At 36.3% G+C, this 15,260-nt stretch overlaps 1 long non-coding RNA gene and 1 other non-coding gene across 2 annotated transcripts; one reads left to right on the top strand and one right to left on the bottom strand.

Annotated features, from left to right (window-relative positions):
- Positions 1 to 4,774: 4,774 nt before the first annotated feature.
- LOC134326921 (uncharacterized) lies at positions 4,775 to 5,294 on the top strand. The gene is made up of 3 exons (XR_010014641.1): positions 4,775 to 4,840; positions 5,040 to 5,112; positions 5,241 to 5,294. It is a non-coding gene; the product is annotated as an uncharacterized LOC134326921 (long non-coding RNA).
- Positions 5,295 to 6,034: 740 nt separating this feature from the next.
- trnaq-cug (transfer RNA glutamine (anticodon CUG)) lies at positions 6,035 to 6,106 on the bottom strand. Its single transcript has one exon. It is a non-coding gene; the product is annotated as a tRNA-Gln (tRNA).
- Between the last annotated feature and the right edge of the window lie 9,154 nt (positions 6,107 to 15,260).

The raw sequence follows: 15,260 nt of genomic DNA, 5'->3' as shown, positions 1-15,260 counted from the left end.
CGGCTTCAATTTGCTAGGGAGCATAAAGATTGGACTCTGGAGCAATGGAAGAAGGTCATGTGGTCTGATGAGTCCAGATTTACCCTGTTTCAGAGTGATGGGTACATCAGGGTAAGAAAAGAGGTGGCTGAAGTGATGCACCCATCATGCCTAGTGCCTATCGTACAAGCCTGTGGGGGCAGCGCTATGATCTGTGGTTGCTGCAGTTGGTCAGGTCTATTTCATCAATGGATTTTTTCTTCCCTGATGGCACGGGCGTATTCCAAGATGACAATGCCAGTATTCATCGGGCTCAAATTGTGAAAGAGTGGTTCAGGGAGCATGAGACATCATTTTTACACATGGATTGGCCACCACAGAGACCTGAACACCATTGAGAATCTTTGGTATGTGCTGGAGAAGACTTGGCGCAGTGGTCCAAATCTCCCATCATCAATACAAGATCTTTGCAGAAGCTTGTGGAAACGATGCCACAGCGAATGTGTGCTGTAATCAAAGCTAAAGGCGGTCCAACCAAATATTAGAGTGTGTGATCTTTTTTTTTGGCCAGGCAGTGTATATGTTATTTTCTATATATAATATTCATATAGTTGTCATTTTGGTTCACTTTTATAATATTCTGATTATTATTATTATTATACTACTTGCTGCAATTATCTTAATAAAATACTTTCTGCTGCACAATCTGTAGTTAATCTGTAGCATAAATGTACTATTTTATTTATGAGGATGTGAAATGAGAAGAAAACGGTAAATAAATGGTATCGCAGTGTTTCGGGGGCAATTCCGGCCCAGTTATGGGAGAGTCGGCGGAGATCTGGCATCCGGATTTGGGCCAGTGTATTTGGGCCGATTCTGGGCAGTCATTCAAAAAGAGTCAGAGCCGACACGGGCTGCTGGCACTGAACCAGATGCGGCAGGCTCGGCTGGCAGGAGCTGCGCCGGAAGTGGGCCACAATTACAAGGCTAGCTGGGTTTGCTTGAGACGGTCCATGTAGATCAACTTACAAATACCAACTATAAAACTATGAAAGGTTAGTACAAGGTTCCCTTAAAGGTTTCAATAATTTTAAGGTTACGGGAACGTTAGGGGAACGTTCCCAGAACTATAATGCACAACCAAACGGGAACGTTCTATTTCCGTAAAGAAAACTTTCCTGGGGAAAGGGCAACCAAAATGATCCGTTCCCAGAACGTTCTGGGAACCAAAAATTGTTAGCTGGGGTTAACTGCTGCTCTTTAGGACTAAAAACTTACTAGAACATTATATTAAAAATACTGATATACTGTAGTAACAGAACAATATATATAATAAAATAATTTTGTATTTTTGATAATTAATAAATATATTATAGCTATGTTTTAACGTTAGCCAAAAATGCTAGCTTGGCAGGTACGGTAAACTAACTATCTAGCCAGCTATACATAAATATGGCAGCAAAAGGCTATCAAAATTAATTTAAAACATACATCTAAAGGAAACTTACACTGATATTATGAATACGATATAAACCATCCAACAATATAGCCAAGTTATATTACACACATAATATTTTTAAACGATTACATTAGTTACCTATAGAATTGGATGAATTATAATTTTCTAAAATTAAATGAGGACAAAACCGAAGTTCTAGTTGTTGGTCTAGACAACATACCCAGAGATTTGGAGATGGCCCTTGGTTCTCTCGTTTCAAGAATTAACACTTCCCCAAGAAATTTGGGTGTTGTGTTTGATTCTCACTTGCAATTTTCTGGCCATATAAATAAGCTTGTTCAGTCTTGCTTCCTTCAGCTAAGAAATATTGCAAAGCTTAGACAGGTTTTGTCTTTTCAAGACTTGGAGAAAATCATCCATGCTTTTATTTCATCTCGACTGGATTACTGCAATCATGGCTGGATTACTGACCGGGCCAGTGGGGCCAGCGCCCAGGGGCCCTTGAGGTCAGGGGGCCCCGGGGGGGCCCTGGCCCAAAACATTTTGCGATGCCTATCAACATTTATGATACAATATATTTTTATTTCCGAGGGCCCTCCATTTTAAGGATCCTCTGACTATTAGGGACTTTGACCCCAGGGCCTCTTGGGGGCCCTAGCCATGCTTTTGGGGCCCCTAGCCATGCTTTTGGGCCCTAGCCGAAATACTTCTCTGTTATAGTTGACTCCACTCCAGACCTTGCTCATGTGGACCAACTTACTTTTATTTTCAGGTTTGTTAATAATGACGGACATGTAGTTGAGCGTTTTCGAGCTTTTGAGCCTATTGAAAACCATAGTGGGGACAGTTTGGCAGAGTGTGTCGTTGCTATGGTGGAGAATCTGGGCCTAGACTTATCCAACTGCAGGGGCCAGTCATATGATAATGCAAGTAACATGTGGGGAAAGTACAATGGAGTCCAAGCTCATCTTAAACAAAGAAACCCTTTGATTTGTTATGTCCCCTGTGCAGCACATTCACTGAATTTAGTTGTGTCAATGCTGTTGACAGTAGCCCAGAAGCTGGACTTTTTTTTGACTTTGTACAGGCAATGTACACATTTTGTGCATCATCTACACACAGGTGGGGAAAGGTTTTCCGTGATACTGATATCAAACTCACACTGAAATCACTGTCAGGTACTCGATGGAGCGCACGAGCTGAGTCAACTGAGGCTCTTTAGAAATATTATGCACAACTGAGAGAGGCATTGAATGATATGTCTAAAGATATGGAGGAGAAATGTGTAACTCGAAGTGAAGCCTCTGCACTCTGTGACAAATTGGACACGTTGGAGATGGCCTTCATGGCATACTTCTGGGACACAATACTACAGAGGTTCCAAGCCACAAGCCTGCAGCTGCAGAAGCATGATATTGACATATGTACAGCTACACAACTTCTCTTGTCTTTACGAGACTTTGTGGCAGCACAGAGAGATAACTTTGAGGTGTTTGAAGGGGCAGCTTTAAATGTCACCACTGCTGTCTCCCAAGAGTACAGGCATGACCTCCAGCGTACAAAGAAGCGCAAAATTATGTCTGATGATAATGCAGAGCCAGGTGTAGCATTTAACGGAAAGGACAAGTTTCGGATCGAAACTTTCAATGTTGTCATTGACAAACTTGTGCCCTGTCTCAACCACCGTTTGAATGCATACACACACTTAACTGAGCTATTTGATGTTCTTTTCATGCCTGACAATATGTCCAACAGTGAGCTCACTTTAAAGGCTAACTCACTCGCTGCAGCATATCCTTCAGATCTGAACATGAGCCTGGCAGATTAATTGATACAATACAAATCATTCATAACAGAAAAAAAAAAATGTCCTAGTAAAATGCTCAAATTGGATTGGGCAACTCTTTGCCCAGGGGCCCAGACAGCTTTGTATACTTGCCTCAGTCAAGGAGCTGTGTCAAGACTCCAGATGGTTCAGAATGCAGCTGCTCGGCTTTTAACAAAAACTAGACGTAGAGACCACATCAGTCCAGTGCTGGCCTGGCAGTAAAATTTAGGATAGATTTTAAAATTTTAGTTCTTACCTTTAAGGCTCTACATGGGGAAGCACCTGATTATATTTGTGAATTGCTGGTTCCTCACAAAAGTTGTAGGTCTTTGAGGTCATCTAATAAAGAGCTTCTGGTTGTGCCCCGTACCAAACAGAGGCGGAAAGGGGACTGTGCTTTTTCTGTCCAGGCTCCTAAATTATGGAATAGTCTCCCACTCTATATCAGACTCTCTGAGTCTACATTAACCTTCAAGAAATGTCTTAAGACACATTTTTATTCATTAGCATTTCAGAGTAGTGATCTTAAGCAATGGGGCTGACGTTCTTTGGTAAAGTGTATGTGTATGTGTATGTTTGTGTATGTATTTGTGTGTATATATACGTATGTATGTATGTGTAGTTAAAGTGCATTTAAAATTTTTATTTGTGCTATTGTATTAATGTTTTTATGTCACTGTGTAGCTTTTATGATTATTAATTTTTGTGTTTTTATTGTATTATATTTGAACGCATTGTAAAGCACTTTGTGGCTTGGTCCTAGAAAAGCGCTATATAAATAAACTTTACTTACTTACTTACTATACCTACAGCTGTATGGAACTGGTGGTCCATTTTTTTTATTTTTTTTTTATTTAGCACGTCCAATTTCGTCTCATCTATCATCCTCTCATTAGTGCGGATTCCTGCTCCTGATTGGGGCTGACGAGGCCGTTCCACACCTCCTCCGAAACGTGCACAGCCAATCGACTGTCTTATCACCCACACTTGACCAGTGCAGTGTGGCAGAGTACTGTGCACGGAGGATCACACACTCCGCCACACCCCCTCCCGTCTCCATACAGGCGCCACCAACCAGCCAGCAGAGGGCGCAACCGCCCTGTTTCTGAGAGAGCATCCCCTACGGTCTCAAGTCCCGCCCCCCACCCGGACAACAGGCCAATCGTTGTCCATAGCCGCCCAGCCTCGACCGTGAAGGCAGAGCTGGATTCGAAACGACACTCCTTTGAAATTCAGCTCTGGTTGCAGCGCATGTCTTTTACCGCTGCGCCACCTGAGCAGCCATGGTCCATTTTTTTAAAATAAGGGTCGTGATGTATATAAAAGGTTGGTTACATTAGTTCCCTCTTCCTGGCAATTTTATAAAAACGTTGGCTGGCATAAATAACCCAGGAAACATGTTTACCAAGACAAAGCACATTATCATGCCTAAGCACTTATTTACAAGTCTTTATGAATTTCCTTGATTGAATGATTGAACTAATTAAGTGTTTATATTTCTGCAGTGACTATTTGTGCACCCCTGAGTCCAGCTCACTCAGTCACGTTCTGTTATTTGTCCTACACTAATCTTGGTAAGATGTTTACCTGCTTTTATCAACACACAGTTTAAAAGACATTTTCAGGATGGATTAGGGATAATGTACGCAAGCACTGTACATAACACTGTAAAATATTATAATCAAAAAGCACATTATCATGTCTAAGGCACATATTTCCAAGTTTGTGCTTATGTTCTTCAGCCTACTAAAGGCACTGTTAATTCTGCTCTAGCACTGTTCTGGAAACTGCTTTTCATGATGCCACTCCTGCTGCCTGAATGAATCAATAAACCATTTTTAACCAGGTAAACATATTTAAACTACAGTTACTTTTTTTCTTATTCAACATTTCTTTTCCATCATTAGGTGGAACTGAAAATTTTGAATAAGATCCACATTGATCTGTGAAAAATAGTTTTTGTTTTCATTCCAGAATTACAGACCAGTGTCAGGAGGCAGGAGATCAGCAGTCAATTATGTCAGGACAAAACATTTTTATAATAAATAAAAATACTTGAAATAAAATATTGAAAAATGTGTTTTGGTGTACATCTGTTTTTTTCTGTTACTGTTTTAATTGTACTCTATTATTATTATTACTTATAATAATATATATATATATATATATATATATATATTACAGAGTATTTTCATAGCAATAAGAGGCAAGAACAGTTGTAGTAGTCCCAGTGACCATTAAAGGTTACATATGGCTGGGGAAAGCCTTTTAAAAATCTACTGCAGGCCAGAACTGGGCCATATTTGGCCCGATAATGGTTGTTCTGGCTAGCAGGTGGTTAAGTGCTGGCATATTGCTGGCAGTCATGGCTGGGATCCGGGCAGCCGTATACGGGCCACAATCTAACCGTCATTCATTTTGACACAAAAAGTTCCCAGAACTGGGCCATACATTTTTTGCTAGCTGGGTGGTTTCAAAGTCCAGAGTGCTAACCATTACACCATGGAACCACACAGTGAGGTCTTGCTTAAGCCCATTAATAATTAGTCATTTAAGAGCAAGAACAATCATTTGGTCATCATTAGTGGTATTATGATATTCAAGCTGGATGAATGGATGGAAATTAACATGTCATTTAAGGTGACTCTAAACTAGCACAAGCAATTGTGAAGCTGTGTTGTATTGCACATGCGCTGAATGCTACCATCCTGAAACTGCTAATGTTTCTCAATCTTGGACCTCACACCGAGCCCCAAATAAAAGCAGTAAGGTCCCACCAAGATTTGAACTCAGATCACTGGATTCAGAGTCCAGAGTGCTAACCATTACACCATGAAACCCTGACACCACAGCGAAAAAGAAAAATACACACAACTTTAGACTTTACTTTTACATCTCAGATTATTTATATTTAAACTTACGTGATTGATATAATTGACTGAAATCAATTAAAAAAACTGAGGTAATTTAAAAGTTTTAAATACTAAATAAAAGTAATTTTAGTTAAACATTGCCACCCAAGTATCAAAATCACAACAAAACGTTCCACTTTTGGAAAATTGCACTAAGTTCAGGATGCAGTTGGCCGGTAGATTGTGCTGTAAACAATGACTTGCCGCTTTGTGTTCTAATTTAGCATAGATAAGTCATATGTGAAACACTATTGTCTTCACAGCATTAATAACAGTGTTTTTACCTTAATAAAGCCAGGTCCCACCGAGATTTGAACTCAGATCGTTGGATTCAGAGTCCAGAGTGCTAACCATTACACCATTACACCATTACCATTAGCTCCACATGTTTTATGTGTAGTGTTTATGGTATTTAAGCTGGATGGATTAGATGGAAGTTAACATGTCAGACATCCCAAGTTGCAAAAACTCATTTCAGGGAGCTAAAAAAAAGCTAAAACCCTCTCGCACACAGCAAAGGATATGGGTGATAACAGAACTTTTAGGAGCTGCTTACTGAGCTACTAAACTAACTGTTGGCATCACAAACACATTACTGTGTACTACATAGTGCACTAGATAGTGTGCAAGATAATAGATTTATGTTCCCTACATAGTGCACTAGATTGTATGTTAAAAAAGAATGTATGTTTTTTACTTAGTGCACTAGATAGTGTACTAGATAATAGACCTATGTTTCTTACATAATGCTTTAGGTAGCGTATTAGTTAACGGATTTAGGTTCCCTACATAGAGCTCTAAATTGTATATCAGATAACGGATTTATGTTCCCTACATAGTGCACTAGATAGTATTTTAGATATGAATTTATGTTCCCTACGTAGTGAACTAGATAGTGAATTAGACAATTGGTTAATTTTCCCTACACAGTGCACTAGAAAGTATAACTAGATGATGATTTGTGTTCCTTACATAGTGCACTAGATAGTGTATTACATAATTATGTACCCTACATAGTGCACTAGATAGTGTATTACATAATTATGTACCCTACATAGTGCACTAGATAGTGTATTACATAATTAATTATGTTCCCTACATAGTGCACTAGATTGTATATTTGATCATAGATTTATGTTCCCTTCTTATTGCACTAGACAGTATATTAGACAATTGATTTATGTTCCTTACACAGTGCGCTAGATTGTATATCAGATAACGGATTTAATACGCGATTGTATTAATAAAGTCTGTGTCGCCTTCGTGCGCATGTGTGTGTGTTCTCTTGGCCGCTCGTTCTAGATTCCAGGAGATTTTATCTGACTTGTGGGAATCAGGAAGCCGCTATGTATATGCGGGAGACTCCCGAAACTTTTTCTGTACTTTATTTTACAAAAAGCCAGAGTGTACAATAAGAGGGGGATTTATGTTTCCTATTATATAATTGTTTCTCAACAAAAACCCCAGACTTCATTAGTTTATTACATTAATAAAATTACTTTATATTCACCTATAAACTGTAGTGGGTTTTCACTGCACATGATGAACTAATAAACACAAAATCATTTATTAGTCAAAGCAAATTGATGATACATTCACCTCATAAATCATGATACACTGCTCTACTTTACATGAAAGTACAAAGTATCGGTATCAGATCGATATCGGCGATACTGGCCCTGTATTTACTTGGTATCGGATCAATACCAAATTTTGCAGTATCGCACACCACTAATACAGATGTGCTAATGGAGATGTTTTACTGCTAAGCTGCTGTTCAACTCCAGTCCAGTTGGTGGCGCTGGTGCGTCTTAAGTTGTTCTGCCAACCGCCATTAAACATCATAAGAAGAACAAGAAGCTGCTGTGTTTGTACTGTAGAGCCTACGGTGGCCGAGAAGTGCAAAACAAATTTACATTTCAGAAAACAAAATTACAAAAAAACAAAAACAAATTTACAACAAAAGCAAAAACAAATTTACAAGTGCTCGGGTACCCAGTGTTTGTAAATTTGTTTTGGCATATGTAAAAGTGTTTCAGCACTTGTAAATTTATTTTCGGCATATGTAATTTTGTTTTCTAAAATGTATATTTGTTTTGCACTTCCCGGCCGCACATATTTGACGGAAAAGGCAGGGACGATAAACCGGAAGTGCGTGTTGCTTACCTGCTGTCAATCAAACTGTTTCTCAGCGATAAAGTGAACGGAGTTTGTGATGGTGACGATAAACAAGGTTTTGTCTAGTTTGTGGAAATCATTTTATCCAGTTGACCCGCTATTGTTTTTCTTGTGGAAAGTTTTGTGCAGATGTTTAGACGTGGCGTGTGCATCTCTATTTACCGTCCGCTCTTCTAAACATCTAAGGAATTCCCACAAGAACAACAAAAGCGAAATAATGAAAATAATTAACACAAAATGGACAAAACATTGTTTATTAGGGACGGAACATTTGATACCGAGGCTTTAAAACTTGTTTCACTTTTGTAACACTGGACTCAGTGTATCGGAGCTTATATTAAAGCAGCATGTGCGGGACTGATGAAGCTTTGTGCTGTGTTTTATCTCACTCACTATATAAGAGACAATCAAACCAGGGTTACCCACCGTCCTGTAACATACACAATCCTTCTTTATCTGGACACTAAACACCGCGTTCAGTACTGAACTGATACAGGACGCTTTGTTCCGTATTTTTATCAATGGGAGACGGTGTGGTGTATGAAACAGAAGGAAACTGCTGCTTAATTCATTATATTAAATAGTGTTCACTTTTATTCTTAGTAACGTGACATAACCTGTTTAATAAACCGCTGTATGAGTAGCACAGTGGGCGGAGTGCGTTGTTTTGCCTAAAATATGGTTCTGACTTATTATTATAAAGAATGAAAATAATAAATGTTAAACACCATAAATAAAACCTTTGTTCTCATGACTGTGTAAGGTCCCCCCCTGCTGCTATAACCAGCGCACACACACCGTTACTAAGAATAAAAGTGAACACTACTTAATATAATTCCCTCAGTCTCCCATTGATAAAAATACGGAACAAAGCGTCCTGTATCAGTTCAGTACTGAACGCGGTGTTTAGTGTCCAGATAAAGAAGGATTGTGTATGTTACAGGACGGTGGGTAACCCTGGTTTGATTGTCTCTTATATAGTGAGTGAGATAAAACACAGCACAAAGCTTCATCAGTCCCGCACATGCTGCTTTAATATAAGCTCCGATACACTGAGTCCAGTGTTACAAAAGTGAAACAAGTTTTAAAGCCTCGGTATCAAATGTTCCGTCCCTAATAAACAATGTTTTGTCCATTTTGTGTTAATTATTTTCATTATTTCGCTTTTGTTGTTCTTGTGGGAATTCCTTAGATGTTTAGAAGAGCGGACGGTAGATAGAGATGCACACGCCACGTCTAAACATCTGCACAAAACTTTCCACAAGAAAAACAATAGCGGGTCAACTGGATAAAATGATTTCCACAAACTAGACAAAACCTTGTTTATCGTCACCATCACAAACTCCGTTCACTTTATCGCTGAGAAACAGTTTGATTGACAGCAGGTAAGCAACACGCACTTCCGGTTTATTGTCCCTGCCTTTTCCGTCAAATATGTGCGGCCGGGAAGTGCAAAACAAATATACATTTTAGAAAACAAAATTACATATGCCGAAAATAAATTTACAAGTGCTGAAACACTTTTACATATGCCAAAACAAATTTACAAACACTGGGTACCCGAGCACTTGTAAATTTGTTTTTGCTTTTGTTGTAAATTTGTTTTTGTTTTTTTGTAATTTTGTTTTCTGAAATGTAAATTTGTTTTGCACTTCTCGGCCACCGTAAGAGCCTCATCTGTAAGTAAAATATGTATTTAATTATAACCCTTATATTTAATTATAACCACATTCTAATTAATAATAAAACTAGAGTTCATAATAAAACATCACTGTGAGGATTTGAGGAGCTTTAACTCCAGTTTTATTTAAACAAACAAACTATTAGCTGCTCCGCTAACTGTTAGCATCACACATGATTCATATTATTGAACCGATTCATTTGAACCGATCCAGCAAAATGAATTAAATGAGCGGAACTGATTGAGTTTCTTCATGATTAAATCTCACAGTTTTATATAAACACGTCATATTTTTAATCTTTGTTGATAGTTGAACTTTGTTTACAGTTGAACTTTGTTTACAGGTGAACTTTGTTTATAGTTGAACTTTGTTTACAGGTGAACTTTGTTTAGAGTTGAACTTTGTTTACAGGTGAACTTTGTTTAGAGTTGAACTTTGTTTATAGTTTAACTTTATTTATTGTTGGTATTTGTTTATAGTTGAACTTTGTTTATAGTTGAACTTTATTTATTGTTGGTATTTGTTTACAGGTGAACTTTGTTTATAGTTGAATAGTCTGTCTGTCTGTCTATTAGAGCTTTAATAATGCAGTCAGCAGAAGAGGGAGACGTCACCCCTGTGGATCTACAACATGAAGAATTCCAGAAGAAAATAATACAAAAGGAGGATGATGATGATGATGATTTTTTCTGTAAGTAAATTTGGAGCATGATGACACTTTTTCACCAGACAGTATAGTACAGTACATTACAGTTTGGATTTAAGTTTGAATCTAACTAGGATTTATTTATGGTCAGGAACCAAACCCACGACCTTCAGTTTCCTCCAGTTGTTGAGATTCTTCTTCTCATATTGATGAATTTCAGGTGAAGTCACTTTAATCCCTGCAGAACTTGTGGCTTCTGTGGAACTGCTCTTCTCAGAGGACCAACAGTGTGGAGGTTTCCAGATGAAGCCTGTGAAGAAAGAAGAACCTGAAGATAAAGATGAACTCAGTAAGACTTGAGCAAAATCATTTCTCCTAATTTGGTCGTGTCTGAATTTCTTGTATTTTAGTATATTTAGTGCAGAAGTGAGCAGGTGAGTGAAATGAGGAGACAGAAGATAAAGAAGATTAAATGGTATATTAAAAGGTATTTCTTATACTTGATGTTGAAATAGCATAGACTTATTTTCAAACTCTTTTATTGGAGATTATGAACAAGCATGCTCCCATGAGCAGTTTCAGAGTGAAGGGACGAGACAATCCTTGGTTTTCAGAAGAATTGTCAGAACTTATTCATGAAAGAAATTTGGCTTGGATTAAAGCAAGAAAATCTCATTTGGCAGTAGATTGGTTGGCTTTTCGATTGTTGAGAAACAGATGTACAATATCTGTTTGCAAAGCCAATTTAAAATGTTATCTTGATGAAACAACAAGAAATCTGAATAATCCTATTAAATTCTGGAAAACAATAAAGTAATTGTCTTTCATCCCATTATCCTTCTCTGTTATTAAGCAATTACTTGTAAACAATCAATAAGTTACTGATAGAAAGGAAATGGTGAATTGTTTTAATGAGCATTTTATTCCATCTGGGTCCAATTTTAACTGTGTGTCAAATAAGAACATATCAGATAAAACATGTACAGAAGTAAAGGACGGGCCTAAATTTCATTTTAGACCAGTTGGGAAAAATGAGGTTTTGTCAACCCTTAAAAAGCTAAACGTTAGGAAGTCTGCAGGGCCTGATGAGATTGAGCCAATATTCTTGAAAATTGCAGCTAATATTATTGTTGAGCCACTTACTTATATTTTAAATTCATCATTGGAGCAGAATATTGTACCTGACGCTTGGAAATCTGCTATAGTCCTAGTACTTTTTGATGGGGCTTTTTCTGAAAAGCTGGTTGTTAGAAATGGGGTGCCACAGGGCTCTATTTTTGGACCACTGTTGTTTACCATTTATATCAACAGCCTTGGCGATAATGTGTGCAATGCTAATATTCATTTTTATGCAGATTACACTATTATCTATAGTTCAGCCTCATCACCTGCAGAGGCTCTTTCAAGTCTACAGAAAGCATTTGTGACTGTTCAGCATAATCTTAATTCTCTAAGATTTACACACTGTCTGGTAAACCAATAGAATGAATTTCATCTTATAAATATTTAGGTTTTATGTTGGATGATAGTCTGTCTTTTAAGTTGCATGTTGAACATATGATAAAAAAGTTAAAGCTAAAAAGCTACTTTTTTACCAATTCTAGACTATGGAGATATTTTATACAGACATACCTCAAAGACAACATTGAACTCCCTAGATTCGGTTTATCATTCTGCATTAAGGTTTATAACACGTGCGAGTTATTTAACTCATCACTGCACACTTTATGAAATGACTGGTTGGCTTCCACTTTCAGTACGACGGAGAGTACATTTTGTCATTTTTGTGTAGAAAGCAATTATTGGTCAGCTCCCACCATACTTGTCTAAATTTTTTATCATCAAACAGGTCTTTGTATGACTTACGATCCAGTAGCTATATACAATGGGAAGTTCCAGTAGTTCGGTCGGAATTTGGAAAGACAGCATTTAGTTACAGTGCACCTTTTGTTTGGAAAGATTTACAGAAATATTTTAAATTGAAGCAGTTTATTTCTTTGACTGAATTTAAAGAAAAAGTCAAAAAAATTTATACATATGTTTGTTCTTGTTAAATGTATACATGTGTATATATCCTCCCTATGTTGTTGATGGAGTAATTTTTGTGTGATTTGCTGCTGTCTTGGCCAGGGCTCACTTGTAAAAGAGATTTTAATCTTAATGTGACTTCCCTGGTTAAATAAAGTAATATAAGGTTAATAAAATAATTAAAAAAAATAAACAGATCATGCTGACTGTACCGTGTTTACACTAGTATATAATTACAGAGTAATGCCAGGTGAATACAAGTGGCTGAATGATTGAATAATGAATGAGAATAAATAAAGTCGAGTATACAAGCTGATATGTTCAATATATACGTGCCACTCAGCCTCGAGAAGACAAGGCAGAGCTGGATTCGATACGATGTACTTGAAATTCGGCTCTGGTTGCAGCATGTGTTTTTATCGCTGCGCCACCTGAGCGGCTAGCATTTTTTAACAAGACGATGCAAAACCACCTGCTGCACACATTACAAAGGCGTGGCTGTGGAAGAAGAGGGTACGGGTACTGGACCGGCCTGCCTGCAGTCCTGAAATGTCCCCTATAGAGAACGGTCCCAACTTTTTTTGGAATGTGTTGCAGGCCTGAAATGCAGGAATGGATGTTTATTAATAAATGAAATGAAGTTGAGCAGATAAAAGATGAAACATCTCAGCTTCATCCTGTCTGACATCAAATAAAAGTCAAAGTCTGTGTTTATATTATTATTTGCTTTTTCCATACTGTCCCAACTTTTTCTGATTTGGGGTTGTATTATTATTATTATTAATAAATCTGCTGAAACCCTGTTTGAACAAAGGTTTATAGGTCGTGTTTTTGACAGATAGTATAGAAGTACGTGTCTGTTAGTTCTAACTTAAGTGCTTAATAAAGATGTTGGTCGTTACTACCAACAATAACAAACTTTTTTTTTTTCTCACAAAACAAAGAAATTTCAGGTGAAGGAACCTCGATCCCTGTGGAACACGTCACCTCTGAGGAACACCTCACCCCAGAGGACCAACAGTGTGGAGGTTTCCAGATGAAGCCTGTGAAGAAGGAAGAACCTGAAGATAAAGATGAACTCAGTAAGATATTTTTTATCTTGAGTAAAATAAGATTTGGATTGAATAGAATCAGAGGAACCTGGGATGAAGCATCATACAGTGAAAGCTTGTATTGTGCTCATGCAGATCAGTGTGAGCAGGAAATGATGAATGCAGGATGAATCACGTTACAGGACTTTAGCATCAGATCTCAGTTTAACAATTACTAACAGTATTTATTATTTATAATGTTATAAATGTATATGATTATTTATAATGTTATAAATGTGTTTGATTATTTATAATGTTATAAATGTGTTTGATTATTTATAATGTTATAAATGTGTTTGATTATTTATAATGTTATAAATGTGTTTGATTATTTATAATGTTATAAATGTGTTTGATTATTTATAATGTTATAAATGTATTTGATTATTTATAATGTTATAAATGTATATTATTATTATTTATAATGTTATAAATGTATCTGATTATTTATAATGTTATAAATGTGTTTGATTATTTATAATGTTATAAATGTATCTGATTATTTATAATGTTATAAATGTATATTATTATTAATAATGTTATAAATGTATTTGATTATTTATAATGTTATAAATGTATTTGATTATTTATAATGTTATAAATGTGTTTGATTATTTATAATGTTTAAATGTATTTGATTATTTATAATGTTATGAATGTATTTGATTATTTATAATGTTATAAATGTATATTATTATTTATAATGTTATAAATGTATTTGATTATTTATAATGTTATAAATGTATATTATTATTTATAATGTTATAAATGTATTTGATTATTTATAATGTTATAAATGTATATTATTATTTATAATGTTATAAATGTGTTTGATTATTTATAATGTTATAAATGTATTTGATTATTTATAATGTTATAAATGTATATTATTATTTATAATGTTATAAATGTATTTGATTATTTATAATGTTATAAATGTATATTATTATTTATAATGTTATAAATGTATTTGATTATTTATAATGTTATAAATGTATGTGATTATTTATAATGTTATAAATGTATTTGATTATTTATAATGTTATAAATGTGTTTGATTATTTATAATGTTATAAATGTATTTGATTATTTATAATGTTATAAATGTGTTTGATTATTTAAAATGTTATAAATGTATTTGATTATTTTCTGCTTAAGAACTGAACAAGGATTTCTGCTGCTCCTCGTGTCCACGTTCCTCTACAACCCAAAATCAGCTCCACAATCACATCAAGAGCTGCAACCATGATAAATATGAGACTCTGGTGAAGATTAAGACTGATGAGGATCTGACGCCCACCAGAAGCTCCAGTAATCAGCAAACGTCCGCTGGTACTGTCAGCATTAACACCTCTTTCAGTCCCACACAGGAAGAAGGAAACGTCTGCTCACAGTGTGGGAAGAGCTTCAGGTTCCTGAGTCATCTCAAAATACACCAGCGCATTCACACAGGAAAG

This window comes from Trichomycterus rosablanca, chromosome 14 (genome assembly GCF_030014385.1).
Source record: "Trichomycterus rosablanca isolate fTriRos1 chromosome 14, fTriRos1.hap1, whole genome shotgun sequence".
In the NCBI taxonomy this organism is placed as follows: domain Eukaryota; kingdom Metazoa; phylum Chordata; class Actinopteri; order Siluriformes; family Trichomycteridae; genus Trichomycterus; species Trichomycterus rosablanca.
The sequence above is the reverse complement of the archived record's forward strand: the minus strand, read 5'-3'. Positions and strand labels throughout refer to the sequence as shown.